The sequence below is a fragment of the Hyperolius riggenbachi genome, chromosome 10 (genome assembly GCF_040937935.1).
Source record: "Hyperolius riggenbachi isolate aHypRig1 chromosome 10, aHypRig1.pri, whole genome shotgun sequence".
Lineage (NCBI taxonomy): Eukaryota > Metazoa > Chordata > Amphibia > Anura > Hyperoliidae > Hyperolius > Hyperolius riggenbachi.
This window is the reverse complement of record NC_090655.1, coordinates 242,083,120-242,097,522: the sequence shown is the minus strand read 5'-3', so window position 1 is coordinate 242,097,522 and position 14,403 is coordinate 242,083,120.

Below are 14,403 nucleotides of genomic sequence, written 5' to 3'. Positions count from 1 at the left end.
CTAGATTGTCACACAGGAAACTATTCCCATGCATAATGCTGCTCCCAATGAGGCCAGACACACAATATGTGTTCCTGCAGTGTTACTACACTGGTGCATCTCAATAAATCAGAATATCATCAAAAAGATAATTTATTTCAGTAATTCACTTTAAAACATGAAATTCATATATTAGAGAGATTTATTATACGCGGTTATATATCTCATATTTCTTTTCATGTTGTTGACTGTGGCTTACAGGTAAAGAATTGCCAACATTTAGGATCTCAGAAAATCAGAATATAGGTAATATGAGCATCCGACATACAAACGACATGCCGATATGAACCGAGGACTGGCCTGTCACCATGTTGGGGACTCCCTGTCCTGTGCTCCCCCCACTTGTCACACCTGCTCTGGGAGCGCCACCAGCCATGAGCCACCTCCACTCACAGCTCTCTCTAGCGCCTTCTTCTGCATGTTGCATGTAGTGATGCGATCGGGAGAAGTAAGCACTGGTGGGAGCAGTGAAAGTGAGAGGAGGTCGCTCATCACTGGAGGTGCCTCCAGGGCAGGTGAGACAAGCACTGCTGCTTACACTGAACATGCTCTGCACTGGGCTGGGGCATGCAGGAACCACAGGGAGACACAGAAGAGGCATTGAGGGTTACCAAAGAGGCAAATTGGGGCAGAAGAGGAACTGGGGAACACAGAAAAGGCACATGAGGGCAAAAAAGGGCACATAGGGGACAATATAAGACACAGTTGGGGACAGGAGTAGCAAAGGCGGACAGGAGGATGCACAGAGGGACAGAGGTGGCAGTAGCACAGCGGAAACAGCAAGGTACATGGGGCAGAGGTGGCACAGAGGGGGACACAGAGGGCACAGGGGATGGAAATAGGCACTGAGGACAGAGGAGACACTGGAGGCACAAAGGAAATACAGGGCACAGAAATGGCACAGTGATTCAATTGAACATCCCTGGCGTTCAATTTCACCAGGATTTCTGTGCACAAAGTGATCCAATTAATTTTCATAACCTTTTTTTTTTTCCTGTAACTTGCCAAAATGTGTCAAGCAAGGGTCTAGTATACAGTGCAGGAGAGTATTGACGTGTATGCACTTCAATACTGTTCACTGCATGTTTTGTATTGACGTGTATAACCGTCAATACTGCTAGGGAGGTTAAAGTGACACCCATGCTAACCTAGTTCTACTTACATAACAGACATATTGCACTGTCCACGTTATGATTCCGGTGAATTTTATAAAGAAAACGCAGAGAATCCTATTCTAGACAGTTTCCATCTTGGTTACCTTTGAATGAAACTAACCCTGACATAATATTCTCCTTCACTCTTTTTTCTCCTCTTGCTAATTGTGTATTTGATTACCCGCCCTTCTCCCAGTTTTCAGACACTCCCACTGAGGTCTATACTAGGAAGAGCACTGTCTTATGTCATTAGAAGTAGGGGGAAATAAAGGGAAGTGGAGGAATCTATATATATAAAATCGGATGTATGTATGTATGTATGTATGTATGTATGTATGTATGTGTGTATGTGCCGCGATCACTCGAAAACTGCTTGACCGATTTGACCGAAACTTGGTACACAGATCCCTTACTACCTGGGATGATAGGTTCTGGGGGCCCCCCTGCACACCTGGGCGGAGCTACAAACAGCAAATCAGATTTCACCCATTCAAGTCAATGGAAACAATGTTAAAGGCTGCCATTCTCACAGTAATCAAGCCACAGTCCCCACACTTGGCACAGGTGGTCACTTGGTGACCGAGGTTACAAATCCAGGAAAAGTGGGCGGAGCATAAAACAGCCAATCAAATTTCAGCCGTTCATTTTAAATGGGAAAATGTAAACTGCAGCCATTCTTAGAATGTTAATCGCAGGGTTCTCAAACTTGCCACAGTTGGTCACTGGGTGAATGTGATTAAGATTCAAGAAAATGGGTGGAGCTTACAACAGCCAATCAAAATTCACTTATTGATTTTCAAGGGGAATATTTAAACTGCTGCCATTCTTACACTGTTAATGGCAGAGGCTTCAAACTTGCTACAGTCGTCATTGGGTGACTGGGGTCCAAATTCACTAAAGGGGTGGGGCCACATACAGCCAATCAGATTTCCTTGGTGGATAAACTGCTTCAAATCACACATTTTTGATGCCAGGAACCTGAAAACTCACAAATGTGGTCATTGAGTGACTGTGTGTCAAGGTCACAAAAAGTAGGCGGAGCCAAAAACAGCTTTTACTGGGAAAATATAAACTGCAGCCATTCTTACATCGTTAATGGCAGGGTTCTCAAACTTTGCACAGTTGGTCATTGGGTAACTGAGATTAAGATTTTGATAGGTGGGTGGAGCCCACAACAGCCAATAAAAATTCACCTTTCAATTTTCAAAGGGAATGTTTAAGCTGCTACCATTCTCTTAGGGCCTGTACACACTGCTGCTCTTGCGCTGCGCTTTTCAAATCGCATTCGCTTTTTAATCGCAAGGTCTTTTGAAAAATAATGAAAATCGTGGAGACCTGTACACACTGGTGTGATGCGCTTTTCCTATTCTCATGAAGGCTTGCGATTTAAAAATCGCATGCGATTTTAAAAGCGCAGCAGTGTGTACAGGCCCTTATACTGTTAAAGGCAGATGCATCAAACCTGGTACAGTCAGTCACTGAGTGACTAGGGCCCAAACTCAGAAAGGTGGCAAAGCCACAAACAGCCAATAAGATTAGTTTATTTTTCAATGGGAATATACAAAGTATTGATACCAAGGACCCCAAAGCTGATAAACTTGATAATTGAGTGACTGTATGTCAAGGTTAGAAAAAGTGGGCGGTGCCAACAACTACATTTTTAACATGGCAGGGTTCCCAAACTTTACACAATTGGCCAATGGGAGACTGGGATGAATATTCAGAAATGTGGGTGGAGCCTAAAACAGCCAATCAAAATTTACCTATTGATTTTCAAGGGGACTATTCACATTGCTACCATTCTTACACTGTTGATGGCAGAGGCCTCAAACCTGATACAGTCAGTCATTGGGTGACTGGGGTCCAAATTCACTAAAGGGGTAGAGCCACAAACAGCCAATCAGATTTGTTAGATTGATTTCAGCCATTCTGTTATTGGCAGGGTTCTCAAACGTGACACAGTTGGCCACTGGGTGACGGGGTCTAATATTCAGGAAAGTGGGTGGAGCCTACAGCAGCCAATCAAAATTCACCTTTTGATTTTCAAGGGGAATATTGCAACTGCAGCCATTCTTACACTGTTAATGGCAGAGGCCTCAAACCTGCTACAGTCAGTCGTTAAGTGTCTGGGGTTCAAATTCAGTAAAGGGGCGGAGCCAAAAACTGCCAGATTTCTTTGCTGGATAAACTGCTTCCATTACCACAATTTTGATGCCAGGAACCCAAAAGCTCACAAACTTGGTCATTGTGTAGTGACTGTGTGTCCAGGTTACAAAAAGTGGGTGGAGTTAAAACAGATTTTTCTGGGAAATTGTAAACTGCAGCCCTTCTTCACTGTTAATGGAAGGGTTCTCAAACTTAGCATAGCTGCTTACTGGGTGACTGGGATTAATGTTCAGAAAAGTGGGTGGAACCTAAAAATGCCAATCAAAAATCACATGTCGCTTTTCAAGGAGAATATTACAATTGCTGCCATTCTTGCACTGTTAATGGCACAAGCCTCAGACCTGGTACAGTTGGTCATTGGGTCACTGGGGATCAAATTCAGAAAAGGGGACAGAGCCACAAACAGTGAATCAGATTTGTTTCATTTCATGGGAAAATAAAAATTATTGATGCCAAGGACCCCAAAGCTCACAAACTTGGTCATGGAGTGACTGTGTGTCCAGGTTACAAAAAGTGGGCGGAGCCAAAAACAAATTTCACTGGGAAAGTGTAAACTGCAGCCCTTCTTACACTGTTTATGGCAGGGTTCCCAAATTCTGCCCAGATGGTCACTGAGTGACTGAGATTAATATTCAGGGAAGTGGGTGGAGCCTATAATAGCCAATCAAAATTCACCTGTTGATTTTCAAGTGGATAATATCAATTGCTGCCATTTTTCCACTGTTAATAGCAGATGCCTCAAACCTGCTACAGTTGGTCATTGGGTGACTGGGGTTCAAATGCTGGAGAGGGGGTGAAGCCACAAACAGCCAATCTGATTTGTTTAATTTCTATTGGAATATACAAATTATTGATGCCAAGGACCCCAAAGCTCACAAACTTGGTAATTGAGTGTTTGTCCGTTAGGGTTAGAAAGTGGGTGGAGCTAACACCAGCCAAATACATACACGGGCAATGCCGGGTCATCAATGGGTGGAGACAAATAAAATTTCACTGGGAAAATGTAAACTGCAGCCATTCTTACACTGTTAATGGCAGGGTTTTTAAACTTTGCACAGTTGGTCACTGGGTGACTGGAATTAATATTCAGAAAAGTGGGTGGAGCCTACAAAAGTGTATCAAACTTCACCTATTGCTGTGATAGGATAGAAAAAAGGGCGGGAGGAAAAACCAGGAGCCCAATCTAGTGTAGTATTGTGGGTTTAGGGTGATAGTATAAATTAATTCTTATGTAATCGTACTCACAAAGCTGGGTTGCAATACAAGCAACCACTTAGAGCGCATGCGGGGAAGTACTGTCCTCGCTCGGCCTTGTCCTTAGGTGGTCGCTGCTCCTTAAAAAAGTTCCACTTGCCAAAGTGGTAACCCCGAATCGGGGGAAACGTCAGATAAGGTGAGGTAGGAGGCGCCCGTGACGGACAGATGTAATATTATGCGGGTAGTTACAGTTGTTTGTGGCTGGTTATAGCTTTACTTTTCGGCCAGTGTAGTAATAAAACATAAAGGATGGTCCTACCTTAAGAAGAGCAGTCCATCCACTTACTGATTTTGCGAATAAATAACTTTATTGGGCACTTTAAAATTGACAACGCGTTTCGCGGAAAAACCGCTTCCTCAGGTCGAGTAATGTACCCTAAGAGACATATATACACACAGGACAACTTAAAATAGTACACAATCTCCATTACATTAAGTAAAACAGAAAAATACAGAAAGAACCATGTTAATGTAACCGTATAATTAAAATTCATTTTAAGCACTAATCATATAATATATACTAACAAACAACATACTAATATCATATATTGAGTAAGACCAAACCTCCGCATCCAGGACTCATATAGTGGTGCGGAGCATTAACACACATACATGTGTATACCCATATAAATATATAAATACATAAAATACAGAGCATGTGTATGGGAAGGGCTTCTAGAGGGGTATGTCAGGCTATATAAAATCAAAGTAGTGCTGATGGATGTTAGATAACATAGGCAGTACGAGGGGGGCAAAGAAGGACTTTCTAGGGAATAAAAACTGACATGGTAGAGAATTAGTATTACAGCTTACCTCCAGGTAATGGAGTGGCTATCTCGGGCGCCTGTGTGTAGCGGCGCTCGTGTCCGGAAAGGTTTAAATATAGGTTACTTCCTAGTAACCGCTGTAGTTTGTGTGCACAGCGCACCCACGTGATCCGTAACGTGCCGCGTCATCACGCCAGACGCCGCGCGTGACGTCATAGGTTGCATAACGGCTGAATGTAATCAGACAGGGCACGAAGGCGGGGGTTAGAGGCGTCTCTTCGTTCCCCAGCAACCGACTTACGTGCTGGGGAAGGTCTCCGCCCCCATCTGTAGTGCCCAGTGAATTCTCCATTTTGTTGTAGCCGCTAGATAGCGGCAGTCTGTGGGGGAATTTTTTTATAATAAAAACTTCATTAAAATTGGATAGTACACTCTGTATTAACAAAATTTAAGTCACTAAATTAATGTTAAAAACTATGTGAATAAAATACTATGTGAATAAAAATATATGCAAAAAAGGCACCTGTATGCAGGGCCATATAGAGTATCTAAGAAATCAATAAAGTGTTCATATATATATATATATATATTTATATAGCAACCAGGTCCGTTCTTAAGCTATACAAGGCTTCTAATATGTGTCTAGGAAATTGGGAGAAATTAATTATAGTAATACAGGCCATCAATGAGGTAAGGGAACGTGGACTTGTGTAGTTCATAATGGAAACATAGGGGTCATGGCTCAAATTTTCAAGTGGGAAACTATGCATTGGTAGTCTTGCCGGGTAGTAGGTAATACATGTAGGCCTAACGGGTGGTCCTAACCGGGGTCCTAAAATGGGCGTGGCAGAAGCATAAATTAAGGTGTACGGTGGTAACCTATGGATATTGATGGTGCATCAGGAAATGTATACAGATACACTGTAAGGTTTTTTCTAGAGGTTGTGTTCCAGACAGATATTTAGTCCTTCGGGTTGTAAGGTACCTAATTTAAAAATCCAATACATTTCTCTACTTTTGAGTTTTCCAGTCCTATTATGAATTGATTCTGGGATCTGCTCGATAGGGCAGATGGTGGTATCTCTATGGCTACAATTATGTGCAGTTTTGTAGTGCCTAGATAGGCCATGTTTGAGGAAACCTTTTGTAATGATCCTCCTGTGCTGTCCCCATCTTGAGCGAAGCTGTTGAGTGGTTCGTCCCACATATTGTAGTCCACAGGGACAAGTTATTAGATATATTACAAAATTACTAGAGCAGTCCATAGTCTGATGAATTGGGTGAGTCTCTCCAGTAGTACTCGAACAGAAGTTTGTGGCCTGTTGGTCAATCTTTTTGCAACAAAGGCATCTAGGTTGCATACAGCAGGAGACCATATTCCGTTCTCTGTTGGTTATTTGGACTCCCTCCCATTTTTGTGTTTTAGGGTTAGTGATGCGACTGGGGGCCAGTATATTTTTTAGTGTCTTAGCCCTACGAAAAATTACCCTAGGCTTGGGTCTGAGGTCGGCCTTAAGTAGGGGGTCCATCTGTAAAAGTGGCCATGCTTTTCCTATGACCTCCTTGATTGCTTTATGTTGGCTCGAGAACCTTGTGATAAAATTTATCTCTTTGTTCCCTTCTTCTATGTTGGTATTTCTCCTTGCGTGTATAAGGGAATTTCTATCAGTGTATCTGGCCTTCTTTCTTGCCTCATTGACCAGTTTTTTAGGGTAGTGCCTAGCGGCGAACTTGTTGGTAAGGACCTGGGCTTGTTTATCAAAGATTTTTAGATCGCTACAGTTCTTTCGGACCCTAAGAAACTGCCCATAAGGAATATTTTTCTTCCAAGGTTTGTGGTGACTACTTTTATAGTGGATATATGAATTAGCGTCCACCGTTTTAAAGAAATTCTTTGATTTAATTAATTCTCCCTCATGGTATAGCGTTAAGTCTAAATATTCGATTTGGCTGGCACTATGATTGGATGTGAAAGTGAGGCCCCAATCATTATTGTTTAAGTAATCACAGAAGCTTTTAATCGAGTCTTCATCACCGTCCCAAACGACGATAAGGTCGTCAATATATCTTTTGTACATTATTATATTTGAGGTTAAGGGGTTTTTGGGGCCCAGTATGCGTTCCTCGAAAAGTCCCATTGTGAGATTTGCATAACTGGGAGCATAATTCGTCCCCATAGCTGTACCCCTCGTCTGTAGATAGATGGTGTCTAGAAAACTGAAGTAATTGTGAGTTAATGTAAAAGAGATTGCATGAATCAGGAAATATTTTTGTTTATATGGCATAGATTCATCTTGTAATAGGTAGTGCCAGACTGCTCCGAGGCCCACTTTATGATGTATATTGGAATATAATGCTGTGACGTCCAAGGTAATCCACTTATAGTTTGCTTTCCACTTGATGTCAATTAGATTGAGGAGGAAGGGTGTGTAAATTTTTAAAATATGAAGGGAGGTTTATGACATAAGGTTGGAGGTGTTGATCAATGAGTTCTGATAGGTGGGAAGTAAGTGACTCAATGCCGGCTATAATAGGTCGTCCTGGTGGGTCTTTTAGAGACTTATGGATCTTTGGCAGGTGGTAAAAGTGTGCCATGACTGGGTCGGGGATTAGGATGAACTCTTTTTCTTGTTTGCTGATAATATCTTCTGAATAAGCCCATTTTGTCAGGTTAGAGAGAGTTGTCATGTACTCCTTAGTTGGATCCGCTTCTAATATCTTATAGTAATCCTTATCATCAAGTATTCTTTCTGCTTCCGCAAGATAATTTTTTCTATCCATCAGCACAATACCCCCTCCCTTGTCGGCCGCTCTGATTATCAGATCTTTATTGGATTCTAGGTTCTTTATTGCTTTTTCTTCGTTCCTCGTGAGGTTCCGTTTGTTGGCCTTTGTATCCATGGTGTTCAGATCTTCCATAACTTTTTTATAAAAGGCTTCTACATAGGGCCCCTTGTGAGAGGTTGGAAAAAACTTTGATTTGTTTTTAAGGTTTGTGTGAATATATTTCTCAAGGGCCTGTTCCTCTTTGTCGATGTATATAGTGGAGGTTGGTTCATCTAAATTGCATATTATTGGCGATAGTGGACGGTCTCGGGTGGTGCTTTGTGTTTGTAGTTTTTTGTTACTAAAATATCTCTTCAGGGTCAGTTTCCTAATAAATGAGTTCAAGTCCACGAAGAGTTCGTATAGATTCAACTTTTTTGTAGGGCAGAAGGACAGTCCTTTCATGAGTACATGCTCCTCTGCGTGGGTCAGTTTGTAACTAGATAGATTAAATATAGACTTGAGTTGAGGGTCTTTTGGTGGTGGGTTGGGTTCTATACTGAGACTTTTCGATTTGTTCTTTTTGCCACCTCTACGTCCTCTCTTTCTGAGCTTGGGGCCATTCTCTTTAGTGGTCTCAGTGGTGACGAGATTGTCAGAGGGGCGGGTTTGTTTAATGTGTCCCGAAGTCTGGGGTATAGAGGCGGCGTCTCCCCCAGTATTGTGGGAAGTTCTAAAAAAGAAGATGAAGATGTGCCACCTATTGAGAGGGATTCGGAGGAGCTTGGTTGTTCCTGTGTGCTATTAAAGAAGTCTGTAATTTGGTTCTGTTGTCTCTCCTTCTCCTTTCTAATTGGTTTGGTCTTTAGGGTTGAGGGTAGTCTGGTGTCTACTGCTTTCTTCGTGTTTTTTCCAGTATGGGCACTTTTTGTGGGCTCTTTTTCTTCCACCTGTGGTGGGGTTTGTTCATTATTATTGTGTAGGTCTCCCTCTTGGGTGTCAGTGTGGACTGTCAATTCCAATAGTTCTGGTGAAATAATAGGAGAGGATGGCTGACTAACCCTAAATTTGTTGTTTGGCGAAACTGGATTTGTTAGGGGTGTGCTAAAGGTCTCCATTTCGTCTTCTATTTCGTTTTGAGCTTGAGGTATGACCCTTGGTGGTGTAACGTGGGGTTTTGATGTTGATCGGTTAAGCACTGGTGTTTGTTTAGTTGGGGTACGGAGTCTATGAGTGTTCTTGGTAAGATGTCTGACTCTTTGGATCGGGTCTTTTGTCATATGTCCCCGGTTCCTATATGGGAATGCTTTCCCAAATTTCGGGGCTGTTTGTCCTTTGGTTGCGGTTTGTTAAGTTTCCCATAAGTGTTTGTACCCGACTTTGCTGTCTGAATTGGGGTCAGGCTTTGATTCAAGGGAAGTGGATCTGTATGCGAGCTGACGTGCCCAGGTTTGGGTGCTGCAGCAGTCGGGTTCTCTGGTAGATGCTCCTGTTGCTCATGGGGCTCGGTGCCTGCTCCCGGGTCCTCCAATGGTCTATATCTGGGTCGAGACTTTCTTTGCTGGTTGTTTAAATACAGATTCCTATCCCTATTGAGTTTACTTAGTTTACCTTCGGTAATGGCTACCTCAAACTTGCTTAACTTATTAATTAATATATAGGAGAAGGACTTGTATTGGTCAGAATCAGCATATTCTGCCATTCGATCTTTCTGACTCTGTATTAGTGGTTGTAATTCAGAGATGATGGTTCTGCGTTTGGTAATGATGCGTTCCATCTTCCCTTTAGAACATAGTTCTAGGTATTCGTACCAATCTTTAGTAAAGATAGGGTCCTCTGGGAAGGGAGATTCTGTGGGGACTCTCAGGCCCCCAGGTGAGATCTTTTCTTCTATATATGTTAGTTGCATTTCGATATCTGCAAGGTTGAAGAATTCGGTCTTCAAAAGTTTTTCCAAGTTGAAGAACATGGGGCTTAGGTCGGGTGTTGAGGATTCTGTTTTTGTTGTTTCCTCTATTTGGTCTGTTGGTGGGGATGAATCAGGTCTAAAGTTACACTTCTTGAACTGGTCAAATAGGCGGGTTCTTTGCGGTTGTCGGTTTTCTAGTAGATCCATCTTTCTCAGGAGGTAGCTGTTGGTCTTCAACCGGCTTTTCCTTCTCGCGTACGGTTACTGGTTCCAGTACCGTGTAGATGAGTATGGCTGTGATAGGATAGAAAAAAGGGCGGGAGGAAAAACCAGGAGCCCAATCTAGTGTAGTATTGTGGGTTTAGGGTGATAGTATAAATTAATTCTTATGTAATCGTACTCACAAAGCTGGGTTGCAATACAAGCAACCACTTAGAGCGCATGCGGGGGAAGTACCGTCCTCGCTCGGCCTTGTCCTTAGGTGGTCGCTGCTCCTTTAAAAAGTTCCACTTGCCAAAGTGGTAACCCCGAATCGGGGGAAACGTCAGATAAGGTGAGGTAGGAGGCGCCCGTGACGGACAGATGTAATATTATGCGGGTAGTTACAGTTGTTTGTGGCTGGTTATAGCTTTACTTTTCGGCCAGTGTAGTAATAAAACATAAAGGATGGTCCTACCTTAAGAAGAGCAGTCCATCCACTTACTGATTTTGCGAATAAATAACTTTATTGGGCACTTTAAAATTGACAACGCGTTTCGCGGAAAAACCGCTTCCTCAGGTCGAGTAATGTACCCTAAGAGACATATATACACACAGGACAACTTAAAATAGTACACAATCTCCATTACATTAAGTAAAACAGAAAAATACAGAAAGAACCATGTTAATGTAACCGTATAATTAAAATTCATTTTAAGCACTAATCATATAATATATACTAACAAACAACATACTAATATCATATATTGAGTAAGACCAAACCTCCGCATCCAGGACTCATATAGTGGTGCGGAGCATTAACACACATACATGTGTATACCCATATAAATATATAAATACATAAAATACAGAGCATGTGTATGGGAAGGGCTTCTAGAGGGGTATGTCAGGCTATATAAAATCAAAGTAGTGCTGATGGAATGGACTGCTCTTCTTAAGGTAGGACCATCCTTTATGTTTTATTACTACACTGGCCGAAAAGTAAAGCTATAACCAGCCACAAACAACTGTAACTACCCGCATAATATTACATCTGTCCGTCACGGGCGCCTCCTACCTCACCTTATCAAACTTCACCTATTGCTTTTCAATGGGAATATTTAATTGCTACCATTCTTGCACTGTTAATGGCACAAGCCTCAAACCTGGTACAGTTGGTTATTGGGTGACTGGGGTTCAAATTCAGAAAAGGGTGTGTAGCCACAAACAGCCAATCAGATTTTTTCATTTCAATGCAAATTATTGATACCAAAGACCGCAAAGCTCACAAACTTGGTCAGTGAGTAATTGTGTGTTAGGGCTAGAAAAATTATGTAGAGTCAACACCAGCCAAATACATACCCGGGCAACGACGGGCAATCAGCTAGTATATTATATTAACAGCATGCAACTGTTTTGCCAGCCGATGGCAATGGCAATTAAAGGGCCAGTGCTCCTAAGGTATGTGATAACTCCAAACCATAACAGCAGAAAAAGTTTTGAATGCAGGATTAGCATCCTTATCACTTAATACACTCAGACCAGTTACTGTTGAAATTTGATTTTTATGGTGACAATCCTTATCACTAACTGGGGATTACCGGTATAATAGCACACAAAACAGGAGAGGTAATGAAGCTACGGGTAATCCCAATGAATGCAAAATATAACCAATTTCAAAAACTATCAAAAAATAGCTGTATAACACCAATAAAAAAAAAAGAACACAAATGTTACCCTGTCAGTTTCGTGTACAATGGATTAACTAAGTGTGGAGTGTACTAAATCCAATTTGGAGTGTACTAAACCCCATGAAAAGCTAGTCCTCGTAGGGTCAGTCAGAAGGCTCTCCAATGACATAACTAGAGTACTAGACCAGAATATTTTTGTATACAAATTTATTGTTGAAGTTATATATGAATAATGTACAAAAAATAAAATACTACTACATATTACACGCAATATAATAAAGTATTGGTTATCAAAAGTACATAAGGAAAATATAATTTCTGTATGTTATAATTTAAGTAGGCCTCAGTTATTTGGACTGAGTTAGTCAAAAAGGCTTGGAGTGCAGATCGGCCCTTTAAGGGGATTTTCTCTGAAAGAGAGAAAATCTGCAGTTCTGTCAGCAGAACTAGAACATACCAAGAAGCTGTTCTAGTACAAGGCCGCAGGTCTCCCTGACCTGGGCATGTACCACCACTAGAACAATAAACATCAGCCATGTTTTGGTAAACATCCACATTCCTGCATGTAGGTCAAATGCCTCATTGATTATTAATCGAGTAGGTGTGTATGGTGACACCACAAGTGGGTCCACCAATAGACTGATATAGGGGATGGCGAAGATGATGTCATATTTAACTCTTTCCTAGTCGGTATTAAACCTGGGGTGAGCGATGGAGAGGTCATTCTGCTCTTTACTTTCGCAATAGCTCGCAAGTCTGACTGGGACTTCTAAGTATGTTCTTCCTTTCTGTAATCTGATATAATGTATGCTGTACATAGGTAGTCTAGATGTAACATAGAGTAGATACAAGAAGACCTGGGTACTTTCAGCAGGAAGGTACTCACGCAGCTGTAACGCAACATGGAAGTCTGCTTTGCCAGGAGATGATAAACTGTATCTATCTGTATTTCTGTTACTTGAATAAATAACGTAAACATTGAAGAAGCCTGAGAAAGTCTATCTCCTGCTTGCTGTGTGATCGTGTTTGCAAACTCTTGAGGAGGAGTTTGCTGGTGCCGGAAAAAAGGTGAATTAGAACAGTTTATAACACTGTACATTGCTATCCTAGCTCTCTTCCCATCCATATGATATATCTGGTATGCAGCAAGCCATCTGTGGAGCTACTGGGCTTACCCTAGCTGGCATATTTTCAGTTACCCATAATCCACCTGTGAGTCACAAGTCTCACATCCGCACCAGAACCCGGGCCGAAATTGGTCGCGTGTATCGATCGGACATGCTGCAAGATGTAGAGCCGACATGAGCAGCAGTAATGGCATTTGCTATCGGGACGAGTGACGAACGCAAAGGAACCCCCTAGTTTAAAATGTCACACGTGCCCACGTTTTGCCGGAAACCACATGGGCCATGTATATTTGGACGGAGTTCGGAGACAGTGGCAGGCAACGACAGGTAAAGTATACTGCAGTGGGCAGCGGATGAGGCATCACATAGAGCTAGAATCGGCCTGTGGCGTATGGGCAGGCAACCGATCTCCCTCTGATCAGATTTGATCAGAGAGAGATCTGTCTCATGGTAAATCTGCCCATACATCCTCTGATATATGGGCACCTTAACTCTTCTAGTACAGGAAAACTGTATGAGACTTTTCTTTGCTAATATTTATTATCTGTACTACACATACAATTAATTCTTTCTTAAGCTTATTTTTCCTTCAGATTTTTTTTAAAAGGTTGGAGAGTGATGTATGTGTTTTGGAAGGGGACACTAGAAGAGGATTGAAGCAGGTAAGGAATCTTGTATACGTGAATGTAAGGAGGTAATTCTAGAGGAGGACAGAAGAAGGTTCTGTTGGTATCTGAAAGAGATGTTTGGGGACAGAGAATGTGGAAAGCTTTGCAGGCTAGGGTTAATTGGCAGCCAATGAAGAGATTGACAGAGAGGAGCAGCAAAGGATGAATAAGAAAGAAAGATGAATGAGTTAAAGAGACACTGAAGCGAAAAAAAATATATGATATAATGAATTGGTTGTGTACTATGAATAATTACTAGAAGATTAGCAGCAAAGAAAATATTCTCATACTTTTATTTTCAGGTATATAGTGTTTTTTCTAACATTGCATCATTCTATAATATGTGCAGATTACACAACACTCAGCATTCAAAATGAGTCTTTCAGAGCAGTCTGTGAAGTAATGAACTCTCCTCTGGCAGAGGAAAAGTAAACAGTTCAATTACAGTTGAGATAATAAAAGTCAGATAACAGCCCTCTCCATGACTAACTTAGTCGGAGAGCTTAATAGCTTTTTTGCATAGAGATAACAACTGGAGTTTCTCAACTCTTCCTGTACTGGAAACAATTAGACTGATGTATCTGATCTTAATGTTTTATTTCTTAGCTGTACTACACATACAAATCATAATATCATAATTTTTTTTTCGCTTCAGTGTCTC